This window comes from Myxocyprinus asiaticus, chromosome 1 (assembly GCF_019703515.2).
Source record: "Myxocyprinus asiaticus isolate MX2 ecotype Aquarium Trade chromosome 1, UBuf_Myxa_2, whole genome shotgun sequence".
Lineage (NCBI taxonomy): Eukaryota > Metazoa > Chordata > Actinopteri > Cypriniformes > Catostomidae > Myxocyprinus > Myxocyprinus asiaticus.
This window is the reverse complement of record NC_059344.1, coordinates 26,391,585-26,410,915: the sequence shown is the minus strand read 5'-3', so window position 1 is coordinate 26,410,915 and position 19,331 is coordinate 26,391,585. Positions and strand designations below refer to the sequence as shown.

The following is a 19,331-nucleotide window of genomic DNA, read 5'->3' as shown; positions in this document are numbered from 1 at the left end:
AAAGAAATATGCCATATATATATATATATATATATATACAATATATTGCCAAAAGTATTCGCTCACCCATCCAAATAATTGAATTCAGGTGTTCCAATCACTTCCATGGCCACAGGTGTATAAAATGAAGCACCTAGGCATGCAGACTGCTTCTACAAACATTTGTGAAAGAATGGGCCGCTCTCAGGAGCTCAGTGAATTCCAGCGTGACACTGTGATAGGATGCCACCTGTGCAACAAGTCCAGTCGTGAAATTTCCTCGCTACTAAATATTCCAAGGTCAACTGTCAGTGGTATTATAACAAAGTGGAAGCGATTGGGAATGACAGCAACTCAGCCAGTAAAAGGACACGTAAAATGACAGAGCGGGGTCAGCGGATGCTGAGGCGCATAGTGCGCAGAGGTCGCCAACTTTCTGCAGAGTCAATCGCTACAGACCTCCAAAGTTCATGTGGCCTTCAGATTAGCTCAAGAACAGTGCGTAGAGAGCTTCATGGAATGGGTTTCCATGGCCGAGCAGCTGCATCCAAGCCATACATCACCAAGTGCAATGCAAAGCGTCGGATGCAGTGGTGTAAAGCACGCCGCCACTGGACTCTAGAGCAGTGGAGACGCGTTCTCTGGAGTGACGAATCACGCTTGTCCATCTGGCAATCTGATGGACGAGTCTGGGTTTGGCGGTTGCCAGGAGAACGGTACTTGTCTGACTGCATTGTGCCAACTGTGAAGTTTGGTGGAGGGGGGATTATGGTGTGGGGTTGTTTTTCAGGAGCTGGGCTTGGCCCCTTAGTTCCAGTGAAAGGAACTCTGAATACTTCAGCATACCAAGAGATTTTGGACAATTCCATGCTCCCAACTTTGTGGGAACAGTTTAGGGATGGCCCCTTCCTGTTCCAACATGACTGCGCACCAGTGCACAAAGCAAGGTCCATAAAGACATGGATGAGCGAGTTTGGTGTGGAAGATCTTGACTGGCCTGCACAGAGTCCTGACCTCAACCCAATAGAGCACCTTTGGGATGAATTAGAGCGAAGGCTGCGAGCCAGGCCTTCTCGTCCAACATCAGTGTCTGACCTCACAAATGCGCTTCTGGAAGAATGGTCAAAAATTCCCATAAACACACTCCTAAACCTTGTAGAAAGCCTTCCCAGAAGAGTTGAAGCTGTTATAGCTGCAAAGGGTGGGCCGACGTCATATTAAACCCTATGGATTAAGAATGGGATGTCACTTAAGTTCATATGCGTCTAAAGGCAGATGAGCGAATACTTTTGGCAATATAGTGTATATAGAGAGAGAGATTTTCTATATTCAGTTTCACTGTTTTTGTTTCTTAACAGGTTATTTAGATCTTTTAGCTCTTAGTAAGGCAAGTTGTTGACTCTTTCTGTTTTTTTCAAAAGTAAATATTAGTTACCAAATCTTTTGACTATCTTTTTAGAGGATAACTGTCATGGTTTGATCTTATTTAAGAAATTTCATTCCCTGCAATTACACACAAAAAACATTTTCTTAACCCCATAAACTCTTTGCATAGGATGAACATTCAGTTGGGTCTTGCAAACTCAAAACAAAACAAACAAAATACATACAAATAAACTCACTCTGAAAACAAACTAAATGTTAATGAGTTCAGTGAAACCTCACTGAAGTAACACCAAAGTATTTCAATTTCACAATGTTACGTCACATGTTCAAATACTCAAAAGATGTTTTGAGACGCATCATGATGGTGCCGCGGATGGCTGCCTCGGTGTGGAGCGCTCCTTTTTGTTTGTTTGTCCTGTGTTTAGTAATCTTTTTCCAGTCAGTTTTACTAGAGACGATCTGCTGAACATTCGACAGCATATACCAGACAATCTTTTCCCAGTTTTTGAATATTCAGACGTTTTGCTGGACATTTTAGTTGGATGCGTGGCTGTGTTGTTCAAGAGATGCAGGCGAGGGAGACGAGCAGGCGCGCTGGTCAGGCTACGTCGGCGTGGATTTCGAACAGCGCTGCCGAGTATTCACTTAGCGAATCTCTGCTCTCTTCCTAACAAAACAGACGAACTACATCTCCTCACCCGCACAAACAAGGACTTTTCAACCTCTGCTGCCTTGTGCTTCACAGAAACCTGGCTGAGTGAAGCCATTCCGGACAGCGCATTACATCTGCCGGGCTTTCAGCTGTTCAGAGCGGATCGCATCGCGGAGTTAACGGGGAAAACGAGAGGCGGTGGAACATGCTTTTACATCAGTGAAAGTTGGTGTACAGATGTAACAACATTAAAGAAGATGTGCTGTCCTAATTTGGAAGCCTTTCTACTCGCCGTGGGAGTTTTCCTCGTTTATTCTAGTGAGTGTTTACATCGCGCCAAATGCGTGTTTGAATGCCGTGCTGCAACAGCTGACTGATCAGATCACAAACACGGAACAACAATACCCGGACTCAGTTATTATTATTCTTGGGGATTTTAACAAAGCAAACCTCAAAGCTCTGTCCCTAGAGCAGCTTTGGGACAATCTGATCACTGTCTGGTTCATCTTCTTCCAAACTACAGACAGAAACTAAAATATGCTAAGCCAGTATTAAGGACTGTAAAGAGATGGACCAATGAAGCAGAGCTGGAACTACAAGCCTGCTTTGACTGCACTGATTGGAGTGTTTTTGAGGCTGCAGACGCCAATCTGGACGAGCTCACAGATACTGTTACATCATATATCAGTTTCTGTGAGAATATGTGCATCCGTACTAGGACTTATTTAACATTTAACAACGACAAACCATGGTTTACAGCAGAGCTCAGGCAGCTTCGTCAGGCCAAAGAGGATGCTTACAGAGGTGGGGATAAAATCTTGTACAATCAGGCCAGGAACACACTGAATAGGGAAATCAGAGTGGCTAAAAGAAGATATTCTGAGAAGCTGAAAAACAAGTTTTCAGCTAACGACCCTAAATCAGTGTGGAGTGGCATAAAACAACTTACAAATTACAGGACTCCTACCCCCAACCCTGTGGTGGACCAACAACTGTTCCTGGGCACTACCATCTCACAGGACCTGAAGTGGGAGACCCAGCAGAGGTTGTACTTCCTTCGCCAGTTGAGGAAGTTCAACCTGCCACAGGTGCTGCTGATACAGTTCTACTCAGCAGTCATCGAGTCTGTCCTCTGCACTTCAATATCTGTCTGGTTTGGTTCAGCTATGAAATCGGATTTCAGAAGACTACAAAGGACAGTTCGGACTGCTGAGAAGATTACTGGTTGCCCCCTGCCCTCCCTTCAAGAACTATACACTTCCAGAGTGAGGAAAAAGGCTGGAAAAATCACTCTGGACCCCACTCACCCAGCCCACTACCTTTTTGAACTGTTGCCTGTGGCCGACGCTTCAGAGCTCTGAGCACCAGAACCGTCAGGCACAGGAACAGTTTTTTTCCCTCAGGCTGTCCTTCTCATGAACAGTTAAAACTGCCCCATTGAGCAATAATTAATGTGCAATACACAGCTTAGTCTTTTTATATTATCCAACACATCCAACCTCTATATATATCCTACATAAATATATGTATGTGTGTGTGTGTGTGTGTGTGTGTGTGTGTGTATTGTCTGTTGTCTATTCTATATATACATTATTTTATTTTCAATATTTATTTTTTATTCAATATTTTATTATTTTTTAAAAGTCTTGTTGCTGTTTTGTATTGTTGTGTACTGGAAGCTCCTGTCACCAAGACAAATTCCTTGTATGTGTAAGCATGTGTGGCAATAAAGCTCATTCTGATTCTGATTCCTCTTCTTTTCAAAAGCACGAGATCACTCCAAATTTGGTCCTCATATAATATTATGAGTGTTTGCAATTCAGTTTCACTTGAATTGAAACCACTTCAGTTCAAGAGCAAAGAGTTGAGAATGTCTTTCAGTTTGATCCTACTAGTTGCAGGACAAAAATCAGTGTGAGTCTCTGTCTCATCCAATACAGAGAATGCAATGAATTCTTCGGGTAGCTCGCCAGACAAACCCCACTCAAAGCAACAAGAGCTGGGACAATCCACAATCCAGGAACATTTTAATGCAGCTGAACATCTTTATACAGATTGGAATGACTCAATGGCCACAAACAAACACACACAACAACAACAATAACAACAAAAAAACCTGACCTTGTACACACAAGGCCAAAAGGGAATCATCAGAACTCAACATTTACAGTATATCAATTCAATTTCAATAACAATCAAGAATACATTGTTCTTTTGTACATCGCATTGCTTCAATTTCTTTGTTGTTCACTGAATAAATTACATCTTATCATTAAACGCTCTTTCATTTATTTTATCAGCTAGAACACACGCGAACATTAACACATTGCCATCGCACATGGCCGACCTTGTGGTTAGTATTACTAGCAAAATATTACTGTCTTCTTACCATTTCATCTTCTTTTTTCATCATTGTCTATACACAGTAATGTTCCAGTGATAGATCAATAAACATCAATTCTTCTAAAATTACGCACTTATTATGGCCTTTAATTGTAATAAGTAATGAATTAATCAAATTAACTCACCAAGGTAATCCCTGTTTTTCACACATACATCAGGACTTGTTTACAGAGAATTTCAGTTGTTCACACGTTGGTAAGTTGGATCTCTTTGGTGTGCTTCCATTCTCTTTTATTCCTTTTACAGAAATATAAGCCATAAAGCATGTTAGCACTACATTAATGCTAAGAAGATCTGCATTTCATGCAGTTAATGTCAGTGTTTTAACCAAAATATATAATTTGTATCTTCTGATGTATCATTTCAACTTTTCTCAAGCACAACTATAAATTTAGCGTCAAAATCATATTTTAAAATTACCGTTTCACATCGACATCTCTTTTATAGGCAACTGAAGTCATTCGATGGAAGGTTAATTCCCAGGAGTACCAACAGACAATGCTCGAGTTGAGGGGGGATGTGCCATCCCCCTTGTTGCAAGAAATACCAAAAAGCATCCCCCTTGTAAAACCACCATCCCCCCTTACCATCCCCTTTAGATCAATCGTGTCACATATTACTTAGAACTAATCATGCAATTTTTAATCATATTTATTATTTAACTTTAATAAATTTGATAAATAACAAACTTTAAATTAGGGCGATTAGCCGGTCAGAATTAGATTTCGATGTGTGAGGTTGCCAAATTTCTATAGGTGAAATCCCCCAATCAGATCTGGACACTTAAACAGTTTGGATATATTCTGCCAGGGTGACGCTTTAGTCCTGCAATCTGGCAGCCTTGAGCGCGCAAGCTCTCTCTCCACTGCGAAAAAGATGCCAGTTTTCTGAAAATACTGGCAAACAGGTATGTCGGAGTTTGCGATGGGTTGACTTGTCCTTCCTAGTGTTCACATGAAACTTACACCACAAGTTTTCAAATGTTTCATGCACTTTCAGATATGGTCAAGTATTAGATTGGAGTAGAAAAAATGCATGTCTGCAGTGGGTGAGCGATCTAGAAAAAAAACATTTTCATGATCATAAACTGGATTCTTTTCACAAAATTAATCATAAAATACAATTACAGAGGGTAACAGGTGCATATTATGGCCATGTGTCCTAAGGGTCAGTGAAGTGACACTCATTTTTGTCCTGATCTATTAAATTAAAAACACATAAAAAATGCAATTCACACAAACTTAATTACTTGAATACACCTCTTCTATGATGAAAATGTTTCAATTGCTGAGTTTAAGTCTCATTAAAATCTGAAATTCCTGAAAATAGAAATGTTGGCATGACTAGTGTAGAATAATATTTTATTGTTATTTCTTAAAAAAATAAACAGTGAAACAATTATTTAAAAATATTATTCATATTTTAAAACACTTTTTGTCCTCCAAATCAAAATCTTTAGGTGTAACCAACATGCAGGTAGCCATTTTGTTGTTTATGTTGACCATAACAACTATAAAACACAGTAAAATAGTGTTTTGTCAGTATTTAGTTTGCTGAGATAAACACTGGTACTGAGACAGATTTAGTTTAGATGGGCCACTTCTATTAAAATGAATGGGAGAAATTGGAACGCCCTGCAGTTAACGGATGTAGAAATGAAGATGTTCCCCTTTTTGCATCGAAATATTCTTTCATCTTCGACTGTCGTTTAGAAACGCGCTTTTGCTCGTCAGCATCACGCGTTGAGCTGGCAGGTGCTGGGAAGATTGTTAGTTTTGTTCTCATTTTTCAGCCATGCATCATACGACAAAACCCCCATTATGGTGTGTGGGGTCACACATTATGTTTGAAGAAACTCCCTCACCATTTCCTTCCACGTTGTAGATTGTAGGATGCCAGTTTGCACACACCCTTTGAGCACCCATTTTAATCAGGGTGATACACTGAGGCTTTGACGTGAGTGATGTCCGGTTCTTTCAAGAATGCAGCGAGTGCACAGGCAGTTAGTTGCGGCCCATGGTCAGTGACGAGACATTCTGGGTTTCCATAGCGACTGAATACGCTACTGAGAAATTCTTTTATGGTATTGGTTTTGACTGAGGGCATGAAAACTACTTCAGGCCACTTCGAATAGTAGTCAGTAAGGGTGATTGCATACCTACAGTCTCATTTAGCTGTTTCGAAAGGACCCACTATATCTAGGGCTACTTTAGTCCAAAGAGCAAGCGACAGGGGTATGGGCTGTAATGGCATGTTCGCCATCTTCGCTGTACAATCAGAGTTCAGGCACAGAGTGCAGGCTGAGATGTAGGACTGGACTAAAGCATCCATTCCAGTACAATTCACGCAACCTTTGTTTAGTCCTGACTATGCCCTGGTGATTTTTGTGTGCCAACCTGACTACTGTTTTGCACAGAGCTACGGGCACCACCAGACAAGACCTACGAAAAACCAAGTTGTCTTGTACACTTAGTTAGTTGCACATTTTAAAGTAAGGTAGCAAGTATGGACTCACTGATTTTGGTGAAACAGGCCAACAGCATTGAATCTGTTTGTGTAATGAAGACATTTCAGGGCAAGATGCAGAGGCACACTTAAACTCATCAGGGGAAACGGCCACCTGTGCTGTGGAAAGCAGTGCAACCAGCTCGGGCTCCGAGTCTGATTCGAGGGCAGCAGCAGTAGGTAATGGCAAACAGGAGAGGCAATCTGCAGTTTGATTTTGCGAGCCAGCTCGGTACACTACATCTTAATTGAAGCACAGTAGACGCAGTGACCACCGCACAATATGCATGCCGACTCTATCTGTTCCTTTAGTGCACAGCAATGTGGTGAGGGCCTGATGGTCTGTACACAATGTAAATATGCGTCTCCACAGGTAGGTTCTCAATTTTTCGACTGCCCACACACAAGTGAGAGCCTCTTTTTCAACTGTCACATATATCCTCTCAAAACAAATTAATGTTCTTGATGCAAATACGACTGTGCATTACACATTGTTTGGATGAATCTGCGTGAAGACCACGCAGCTGCCGTGATCGGATGTGTCGGTAGAAATGATGCATGGCAGGGCAGGGATGTAAAGGGCTAACGCAGGGCTGTCCACCAACATTTGATTCACTGCAACAAAGTATTTATCTGCATCCTCTGTCCACTTAAATTCACAGTCCTGACAAAGGTGAGCGCGGAGTGGCTCCACCACCGTTGCATAATTGGATATGAATTTATTATACCATGACAACATCCCAAGAAAAGACAGAAGACTGGCTGCATCTTTTGGTGGAGGAGCTTGCATGATGGCTTGTACATGCTCTTAATTGGGTTCAGTGCCTTGCGCTGTAACTAGAAGACCCAAGAAGCACAAACTGGGTTGTCTGGATTGGCACTTTTTCACATTGACATGCAAGCCACCTGTGTCAAGTCACTTCAGCACCTTGTCAAGGGTTGTATCATGCTCTGCCAGTGTGTGCCCCAAGCAGATGATGTAGCCGAGATCATTTTGTACATTTGGCATGCCCTAAAGAATCAGCGGTATCCTCTTTTGGAACGCCAATGGCGCCGACGCTAGGCCATATGGAACCTGGCAGAATCTGAATAACCCCTCATGGGTTATGAAACCGTTTAAGTCGCAGCTATCTAGGTGCAGTGGTAATTGGTGGTAAGCACTCTCTAGGTCGATTGTTGAAAAGACTGTAGATCCCACTAGCATGGCGAGCAATTCCTCCATGTGCGGGAGAGGATAACTGTCAACAGCTTTGGCCTTATTAGGCTCACTAAGGTCCACACATATACATATGCCACCCATTTTCTTTTGCAATTCTACTATTGGTGAGACCCAGGGAGAGGCGTCAACACGTTCAATGACACCAGCGGACAGCAACCGGTTTAGTTCCTCTGACACCGCGGATCTCACCGAGAAGGTTAAACAACTTTTGATGGACAAGTGTGGTGGTCTCGGACACCTTTACCTCGTGCATGAACCCTTTGACAGAGTCCACTGGAGGAGGTTTCCCTACTGATGCAGAGCCGGGTGGAAGCGAAGGATGATACGCAGGCACTCGAAGCAGGTAACACTGTATTTCCTTCGATATGAAGTTTAAGAGCAGATATTAAATCCATGCCCAGCAACGGGTTGCCTCCAACAATATAAAAGTTCACTCTGCAAGTGGTATTGTCTCTCTGAACAACAGCTGGCATGCAACCCAGCACTTTAATTGGAGTGCGCAAGTATGACACAAGGTGCGCAGCAGGCAGTTGTAAAGGCTCCTCATTGAAAAGTTTATCATACATACAGTACATTTAGGTAGCACTGAAGCCAATGAACCGGTATCCACTATAAGTGTCATAGTCTTTTGTGCATTCCCCGCTGTAATGTCCACAGTGCCCTTCATCTTTGAAGGTGAGTCAGGTTTGTGAATCAAAAGCGATGTGTATTCAGGAATGTCTATTTCCCATACTGTGTGCGCCTGGGCAGATTGACAGACATGTGCAAAGTGCCCCTTTTTATTCAAATTCCTGCATGTAGCTTTAGTCACCTGACATTCTGGTGCATTTGCCAGGTGCTTGTCTGAACCACAGTGAAAGCAAATGCATGCTGTGCTTCCAGCAAGAGCAATGGGTTGCGGTGCGGGACCCTAGGCAGATCCCGAGATCCGGCGTGGCACTCTGTGTCTGCAGCCTTTTTTCCTTTTTTCACTTACACAGGTAAGTGACTGTTTGACATTGACTTGCTCTCCAGACATTGACAGACTCTACTTGAACAGTTATTGTAATAGCTTCATCCAGTGTTAACTTTTCTTTCAGTAACAGTCTTTCTCGAATACAAGGATTAACAACATGTTCTACTAACTGGTCACGTATCATGTCATCGCACTTCTCAAACTCACATGTAGCAGACAGTTCTCTGAAAGCAACAATGTACTGGGCTATGGGCTCGTCTGCATGCTGTACTCGTTTTCTGATTGTGTGTATGCTCTACCACAACGTTGACTTTGGGCATAAAATACCATCCAGGGCCACTATAGCCGCCTCTATTGTAGTCCCTGTCCCCGGCAGCGTGTAGAATATCCTCTGGCCTTCTGTCCCAAAGCAATGCAAAATAAGGGCTCTTTTCCTGGCCTTGGACAATTCTTGTCCCTCTACGTCGATCACTAGGAGGTAGTTCTTGAACATGTGCTCCCATGTCTTAAACGGGATGGCCGGCTCCCCCCGGTGATGACAAGAAAATGCTCAGAAATGGCAGAGCAACAGCCGTCTTCGCAGCACATACGTAGGTCAACTACTCGCCAATTTGTTATGGAGCCATTAAAGGACACTACACCAGGGTAGATGAATGTTTACTTTACTGTTTTCATTTGCTCTCAGATGCAACAGCGTGAAACACATAAAATTTCTTCACCTAGTACCAGAACACACTCTTCCACCATACACATTACATTATACTGACATATAGAGGCATCTCAGGAACAGGGTGTAGTTCAGAATAAATCAGTGCAAAACACAACAAATTCATTAAGTGATAAGCTGTTTCCTCATGAAAGCAGTTTATTCAGCACACTCAAGCATCTCCTCTATAGACATCCTTTAAAAAGAAAAGCCAATGTACTGTGCATAGAATGTCTATGGGAACGCTGCATTATGCATTGCTTTGTTAACCTTGTAGGCTACTGTGCAGTTGGTAGAAGGGCTCTGTTTACACTAGTCATGACTCAGGGCCTTGCTCTCCAATGTCTGACTTCCCTCCAATTTAGTCGCGCCCCCACCAGGCCTGGAGGGAAGTTACACCTCTTTATGCTGTTGATTGCCCTCGCCCTCTCTGGAGGTTTCTGACTGCTGTCTTTGCCAAATCTGCAGCAGGCAGTGCTCAGCCTTGCATGCGCAGAGATAATGATCAAGTTAATTAGACCTGAGATTGAATGAACTGCGGCAGCAACTTAATCATTTGTAACTTGATTAGAAATACTATATTCTCCCAAACTCCGGAGACTGGCAAACTTGAAAATTAAGTTCCACTTTAAGGATTCAGGTCTCAACTTAATGGAGTATGGAGAAGCTGAAAAACAAACCCACACTCATTCTGTCCCCATTAGTCAGAGCTGGAGCATTGTTTATTGTCACTGTAGGAAAAGGAGGTGTGTGTAATACTTCACCTAATGTTACTCTTTCTATGTGGATCCCCAGAAAATCTATTCCTTTGGGAGGAAATTAGGTCAAGGCAACTTTGGCGTTGTCTGTGAAGCCACTCACATTGAGACGCAGAGGAAATGGGCAATTAAGAAGGTGAACAAAGAGAAGGTAAGTGTTTGGTCATTATGTTTCACCTGTTGACTGAGGAGAAGGATGGAAAGTCATTGTCATAGTTGCAAAGGATGGGTTAAGTGCCCTTATTCAGTGCTTTGTGTCCATGCATGCAGGCACTTTTGGTGTGAAACATCTGGAAAGAGAAGTGAGCATAATGAAACAAGTGAAACATGAACATATTATACATCTGGAGGAAGTCTTTGAGATACCAAAGGTTAGAGTAAAAACATGAAACATTGCTTGTATTCTCGCAGTATACCTGGCATACTCAGGTATTGGTGTGCTATTGTGAACTGAATCATATCAGTTGTGTAGTATGTAATTATTTTATTTTTTTTAAGTGTATGCTGCTGCACTGTGTTTGACAACAGTGGCCAGTGTGTGAGTCATTTGATGTGAGAAATAAAATGAATGGTTCCCCCAAAACATTATGTTATACTTTACTCACTTTAATGTTATTCCAAACCTGTATGATATTCTTTCTTTCTTTTTTTTAATGAATATGCTGGTTTGTCTAATCAAGACAATGGCAGCTGATAGTGACTCACTTCCTTTAATAATTTTCATTATGAACATGTTTATGTGTATTTGTGTTATTACTCAGAGGATGTACCTTGTGACTGAGCTTTGTGAAGGAGGTGATCTGAAGAATCTCCTGCAGAAGAACAAGCACTTTACTGAGGAGGAGACCAGACACATCATCAGAAGCTTATCTGAAGCTATTGTATATCTGCACAAAAAAGGTGAACAAAACCCACCACACTTCCCCTTATATTTATCAGTGAATATTTCTCATGAGTAGTGTTTAACACTTGATTTAAGCAAAAAATCAGTTAAAGAGATTAGCTTGTTTGGGAGATTTTCCTGGCAAGTTATACATTAAAACTTGTTCATGGTTCCTTTCCCTGCAGACATACTGTATAATTTGGTTATTACTATTGAATATTTTCAGTAGTATTACCTTTAGAAAAATTTTATAATAATCTTAGTTAAGTCATATGCAATGGCCTGGATTGCTTTGTTCCCATCGATATCCAATAATCACTATGATAATTGCATCCAAATTAGGTTCCTCTTTCATTAAGGAGGATTGGCCTTATTTTAATAATGAGATAGTAATGAACAACTGTCATAAAATATATCCGCCCATTTTAATTGAGTCTGAGGGGTTTATTCAAAGATGCTCTGTGTTTTTTCTGTTTCTCTTGCCTTCTTGTGAAATCTGCAGTTGAATAATTTAGGTAATTTAGGACGTTCCTTGGCAATGAGACACCATTACATGGGGCTAATGAGTCATTAACAACGATCAGGCGAGGAATACTGATTAATAGGTGTGTTGAAAAACACACAGTCCCTGTGTGGCTGTGTGTCTCACATCTAGAAGAGCTAATGATACCACTTGCAATGTGTATACAGAACTAGTGAGTGTTTTATGAGATTGCAGCGTATTAGCCACACACACTGGTTATAATTTCATTATTAAGAACATGCAGTAAATGTGTGAAGCAATAATGAAGATCCATGACTGATACATAGATTGGAAACGGTAAGAAAATATTGGCCTTGTGCGCCTTAAGTGTTATAAGTTGCTGTAAACTATGCAGTGCAAAAAAATTAAAGGACACTTTTAAAGGACACAGACTGTAATGATGTGTTTTTGCCTTATTTAGCAGTGAAAATGTTGCAAACTTTTTTTTTTGTGTGTGTAAATTTATAACATTATTCTTTGTGTAATACTGTATTACCCTGGCATTAATAATAATAATAAAAAAAGCAGGCAGCTGCAGTGGGGTTTCAAATACAGTAAATTGGGGGTTAGAGTAAATTGGGCATCTTTCTCTTTCTTACTGCTGTAATCCACTTCCCTTTCATTATTTCCTCTTTTGGAAAGTTAATAGTTGATTTTTTCTTTTGTTTTTGGTGAAAATGTGGACCCACAAATAATATTTGTTGTGGTCTCCCATTAACCCATATCCAACTTATTTTTTCAACGTTACCAGGGCTTTGCCATTATCCACGTGTGGACGTCTTCTGCTATAAGCCACTTCCAGCTATTTTAGCGATTAAAAAAAATAAAAGTGATACATTATGCTGCTTTATATTGCAGGCTAGCAATATACTGTATGTCATCATATTATTATCATAAATTATTATTTTCATAAATATCTTGGTTTGTTGCGCATATAGTTTCCATTTATCACATTTTTATCACACACTGTTGCATAGGCGGAAGACTGCTAAAACGAGGGAATGAATGAAATATCAGGTGCTGAAATGGACAGTCCTCAGCTCCGTCTGTCATGGCTACCACAAACTTTACACAACCATGAGAAAGAGGGAAATAGAGAGCAGAAATACAGCTGCATTTTTATTGCATCTTCAACTTTCATTGCACACAAACTGCGTATTGTTTCATCTTGGCAAAATGATAAACACATTATTCTCTGCTTTCTTGTCAGAAAACATTCTCACTTTCTTTATGGTGTATAGTAAATAGACATGCAGATCAGCATTCTTCATGGCAGGTGAAACTGAAACATTGCCTCTGTAAATAAATAAATAAAGGCAACATCGGAGGTTATCCAGATACATATAAATGGAGGTTTACATGGAGACAAAAAACACTGCATCGTCACGCTCTCTGTAAAGTTAGAAGCAGATTTTATTACTGTCTCTTTAATGCAACACACAGCAACAAGTGAATGATCTACTTATTCTTTTACAATAAATGCTGACGTTAGAAATGTATCATATTAGTATATTATTCTGCTGTACATCCTGTGGTTATGTGATAGTTTATAAACCCATATTACTAAATTCCAGTCTAATTATCATTGTGGTTAATGACAGCGTAACTTTGTCACGCTTCCTGGAAATGCAGCCGCTTGCTTACTTCTGCGTTGAAAAATAAGGTTGATAGAAGTTTACACTGGTCATGAAAGCATATTTGAACAACGCTACCTTTCCAATGCAATGAACTTTCATCATTTTCTCATTTCTTTTAGTAATACTAATCCATCTTTCCCCTGCTCGCCATCTCTTTTCCTCTCTCTTTCAGACATTGTTCATGATATCAAACTGGAAAACATTCTTGTGAAGAGTTGTCACCAAGGCAACGATAATTATTTGGTCAATATCAAGGTAAGAGAGATGGTAAAAACTTCAGCGGATGCATGTGGTGCGTCATTCAAACACGGCAGGACCTTTGGACATTCTCCTCTGTTGTTTAGTTCTCCCACCGTCCTCTTTGCCTGAATCTTTTAACTGCTTTTTAAATACTGTCTCATTACACCAGACCTCCTGCCTGACTTCTTTCATATCACATTCTCAAAGAAAATGAATCACAAGTGGCTTTTAGGAGACAAATGACCAACTAGGCTACAGCGTGCAGCAGAAAAGAGCGTTGATGGGAGCCAACTGAAGCCGCTACCTGGAGTGGAGGGTTGAATCAGGGCAGAGCTGGGGTATAAATCGGAGTAGAGCGAGGTCCCAAAGACAGCGCTGTCCTGGCACTGTATTAAAAAGCTTTCATCTAGCAGAAGGTGGTCATCTCTCCTGGATATTAATCCTGCCTGCCCCTGACGCACCAATGAAAATATACCTACAGTATATACACTGCTTATATATATTATTCCATTGGCACAACAGCACATAGGCTAGTCTTTGTGTGATTTTGTGGGTACTGCCAGCTCTACTGATGAATGAACATTTATAAAAGAGATCATGACATGAAGAATATATTTTTTCTTGATCTTTTAACATACTGTAGTTCATTTGTCCTAAATAAAAATTACTGTACGTTTCAGAGCCCCAAACTTCGTCCTCAGTCCAAAAAGTGCATTTATTGAAACAAAGCTGGAAAAATGGCTCATTTTCTATTTCGGAAAATTTGTGACGTCAAAAGGATGAATGTTTCAGTGCATGACTGTCTCTAGAGCAAAACATCATGGCCTATTTTAAAGTCATATTTCACTCAAAAAAATAAATTCTGTCTTCATTTACTCAAAAAAAAAAAATAAAATAAAAAAAAAAAATAAATAAAAAATAAAAATAAGATGATCGGCACTCCTTTTCTCAAATTCTTATATTCATTTATTCACATATTTTAACACAGGAGAACACAAACTTTTCGGCTATACTGCCTTCTTCAGTGTGTGACTTCATTATACAACTGCATAGAGTTCTTTTAAACTGCTAATCATGAGTACTTGGAACACATAACAAGCATAATTCTTTCATTAGTTGTTTTCACAAGCTCGTTAATTGAACCAGAGTGATCCAATGTGTCAAGTGACTAGTAAACAACTTTCCTGCATCCACACCACCACCTCAACTGACAAAAAGTTAATCAAATAAGACAAAGCATACATTAATGTAGACATCAGATATGAACATACAATCCATTTTATTGCAACTATTGAGTCACAATACAATCAGTAAACATCTTATCACCACATATTTGATAATTAGACAAATATAAAAATAAAAATTAGCCTTCATTTACTCAGCCTCATGTGTTTCCAAACCCATATGATTTGAGTTCCTTTGGTGTTCCACAGAAGAAAGAAAGTCATTCGGATTTGGAACAAGGAAGTGCAAGGAAAGATTTTGAGTGTGTGTGTAGGTTTGATTTTTGACTGTCTCAAATTGTGTCGTTATGACAGCCTGTCCTCTCTTGCCTCAGGTCACAGATTTCGGACTCTCTGTGCTGAAGGGTGGTGTGGGCATTGAGAACATGCTGCAGGCCACCTGCGGGATGCCCATCAACATGGATAATCCACATGCACATACTCACAATCGCATACATTCAAAGTGTGTTACTTTTACTTGTGATTTTATAAATTACTGGTGGGGGGTTGATTAAAAAGAGAAGTAGAGAAGAGATTACCTAATTTAAGTGATGTGAAGCTGATAACATTTGAGAAGGAGTAGAGGCTGAAAGCTGTTAGATATCAGACATTACACAAGCTTCAAACATCTTTCATTATTGAAACGTGGACTTGCCCTTTCAGCACCTGATGTGATTAATGGTCACCAGTATAGTAAACAGTGTGATGTGTGGAGCATCGGCATCATCATGTACATGCTGTAAGATTCTCATGCACACACACAGACTTGCATGCAATCAGACACTCATAGCCATTCTGTTGTGATTCCACTGGCTCACACTTTGCATATGACACATATGAATGTCATTGCATTAGACAGGAAATATCAAACCGAATGGCATCTGCAAACAAATTAAGCTACTGTAGATCTTTTCTCTGAACTAATTTTACTTCTTAGCCAGTTTTGCAATGACTTAACCAATTGGTGTCAAGGTTATTTTTATTGGATGAATAAAGCCAGCTTCCCCTCAAGTTCATGCAGAAAAGAGTACCTGCTAAGTAAGCACGTGTGTTGGTGTAATTCTAACTTTTGACCACCAGAAAGTGTCCAAATTCTTTTTGTCTTTATTTTATATATTATAACATTATATATATTGTTTTGTTATTTAAACATAATTTTTTTTTAAATGTATTTTTATTTCTTTAAAATAAATGCCACTTGATTTAATATTTTGTTATTCTGTGTATGCAAAGACATTCATACATTTTTAGGTGTTGTTTCAGTGTCCAAATACTTTTTTGGCCACTGTATAGTCGTTCTGTTGTTTGTAATTTGGTAAGTAGTGTCACTGTTACTCTTTTGCAGGTTGTGTGGAGAGCCTCCTTTCATATCCAGCTCTGATAAGAGACTTTCTGAGATGATTAAGATGATTGAGCTAATTTTCACTGGACCTGTGTGGCACACCATTAGTGACGCAGGTTACAACTGTCTTTGATATCGACACAGTTCCATGATGCCTGATGATAAGTCATTGTGGTAACTTTTTGTGTTCTCTCTTATAGCCAAAAATGTATTGTGATCTCTGTTGAAAGTTGACCCAGCTCACCGCATCACAGCCAGCGAGTTGCTAGATAACACTTGGATCGCTGTAAGAGCACTCAAGTACTCCCTCCCCTTATTAAAATGAGGCCGTGATTTATGGATTTAGGAAACAGTTAACTAGCTCACTTCAGTTTGATGAATGACCAAATGTGTAACCTGTCAAAGAGGCAGAAAGAAAGTAAGTAAAATGAAAGAAACCATTGCATCTGTGTTGTAAAGGGAGACACCTCCACCACCGCCACACGCACTAATGTCTTGGAGATGATACATCAGTTCCGGAGTGCTCCAGAGGATGAAGAGTGCATGGAGGTGAGTGAGGGGCTGCACAACCTCTCTCTCATCCCCTCTCAGGACAGAGGATCTCTAGAACTCCCAGTAATCCCAGCACCTCATCTGGAGGAAGACATAGACCACAACTGCAGCAAACCCTCCACCCCAAACAAGAAGGTCCAGAACCAGCTGTCCTTCACATAAAAAACATGACTTTCAATATCTTGCAGTAAGAAGTGTTGAACATAGAGCAGTCCCACAGAGGTCTCAAACATATACAAACTTAAAAGTCTCTCTGTGGACCCTGGTATTTTGAGCCCCTTGCCTTTGATTGTTTGTCCTTCATATGCTGTTAATGATATACTTTAAAATCTTTAAGAGATGCAAAGTTTTGAAGGCTTTTGATAGCAGCTAATGTGTGTGCATGAAAATTTAACAGACAGAGCGTTAACAGACACCAGTGTTGTAGTCAAGTCACTAGATCTCAAGTCCAAGTAGATTCTCAAGTGTGTGGTGGTGGCGTAGTGGGCTAAAACACATAACTGGTACTCAGATTGCTGGTTTGATCCCCACAGCCACCACCATTGTGTCCTTGAGCAAGACACTTAACTCCAGGTTGCTCCGGGGGGATTGTCCCTGTGATAAGTGCACTGTAAGTCGCTTTGGATAAAAGCATCTGCCAAATGCATAAATGTAAATGTAAATGTAAGTCCTTACTGCTCAAGTACGAGTTCAAGTCCAAGTCACCAATATCGTGTCCGAGTGGAGTCCAAGTCGAGTCTCCATTAACTACGTGCAAGTCTGAGTTACGAGTCATTGTCTTTGTCATAAAATAATCTTTTAAATATAAAAATTATTATAAAGGGACATCTATGGTATACAGTGAAGAAAGCCCATTGAACGCAGTTCTTTTCTCGGCTGCCAAAAGAACCCAGAAGTGGCGGAATAGAGTGCTTGTTTGTAAACAGTAACTTGCTGAATGAGCTTTTATTTGTGAACTTGGGTAGAATGCACAACAAGTTAATAGTTGTAATGAGTCCTCTCCTCCAAGTCACAATGCACTCAATGCTTGAGTCCAAGTCCGAATCATTAGTGTTCAAGTCCGAGATGAGTCACGAGTCATGAATATCGTGACTCGAGTCGGACTCGAGTCCGAGTCCTGGATAGAGATCCCAACATCACCTGATTACACATGTGCGTTATGAGCATGCTGTTTTTTGTTTTGTTTTTGCCTGATTTGAGCTTAAGAAGCAACATTTATGAAACCATTGATTTTATTGGTGATTTGACATATTTCATTGAAACTTAAGCTTGGCAAACAGTTTTGGACAGTTCTTCCTCCAGTGAAGTACACAGAAGCTACACTTGCATGACTAGAAATGCCCAGGGGTGTTACCAACACAGGATGACCACCATGTGGACTGACTTGCTTTAAAAAGGGCCCTTTGGGGGTCTCTCAAACCCATCTAGTGTTGCATGTGTTTTCATTCCCATAGCCTCTGAAAAAGAAATTATCACTCCCATCCTCTAATGGTGTAAAAAAGAGTGAATCAAAGTCCTGCAGCACCCTCAATGCATCCACTGCACAGGTTAGTCATTCACTCCTAGTTTCATTGAGCTTTCAGACTTATTGCTTTGCATTTGATTTTCTGATATATTTTTGATCAGTTAAAGATGGTTATTTTGACTCTAAGAAAAAAATAACCTGGAAAGGAAATCCTGGCTATATATGACATGGTCAGAATTTTAGACAAGCAATCTACCTGTTCTTTAAACCGCCACTAGATGGTGCCATGATAACCCTGCTTCAACAGCTGTCAAAGAGCATGCAGTGTTGTAGTGTGTTGCACTTTTGTGAGAGGAATTTGAGTGTCTTATATACCGCAGTCCCACACAGGTAACAAACCCCCTGCTCAGCCAAGCAAAAAGAGCTACAGTAAGGCCTCTTCCATCTCGGGACCCTGCCTCAAAACATCACCAGTAGAAGCAGTCGCTGCAGCATCCAACTCAAGCAGGCGCGAAAGCTCATCCCCACGCTCCTCCATCGCTTCCATCCACCGTTCCATCAATCCAGCCTCTAGCTTCCGGGTTAAACAGCTAGACCTCAGTGTTGAGACTGGTTGAATGGTCGCATCAAGTGCCAAAGGAGAGGAATGCTTTTCCAGGGGTCCACTGGGGTGTGATGGGCCTGCTGGAAGTAGTAAAGAAGTATAACTGTATTCTCTCCACTCATGTGAAAATGTGAAATTGTATTTGGCAAATAGGTGAGAAGACATTATGAGCATTTTTAGTCTCTTTATGCCAAGCGCAAACTACTGAAGCTTGTCGCCCTGCACACATTTAATGACTCACAGTCTCTTATGTTCACAGATTAGGTGTGTCAATTACAAGGTCATTCTCCCTGATTGTA

General features: G+C 40.6%; 1 pseudogene; it reads left to right on the top strand.

Moving 5' to 3' along the window:
• The window catches only part of LOC127439778 (serine/threonine-protein kinase 33-like), a 35,722-nt pseudogene extending 16,677 nt beyond the window's left edge, over positions 1–19,045 (top strand).
• Positions 19,046–19,331: the final 286 nt, after the last annotated feature.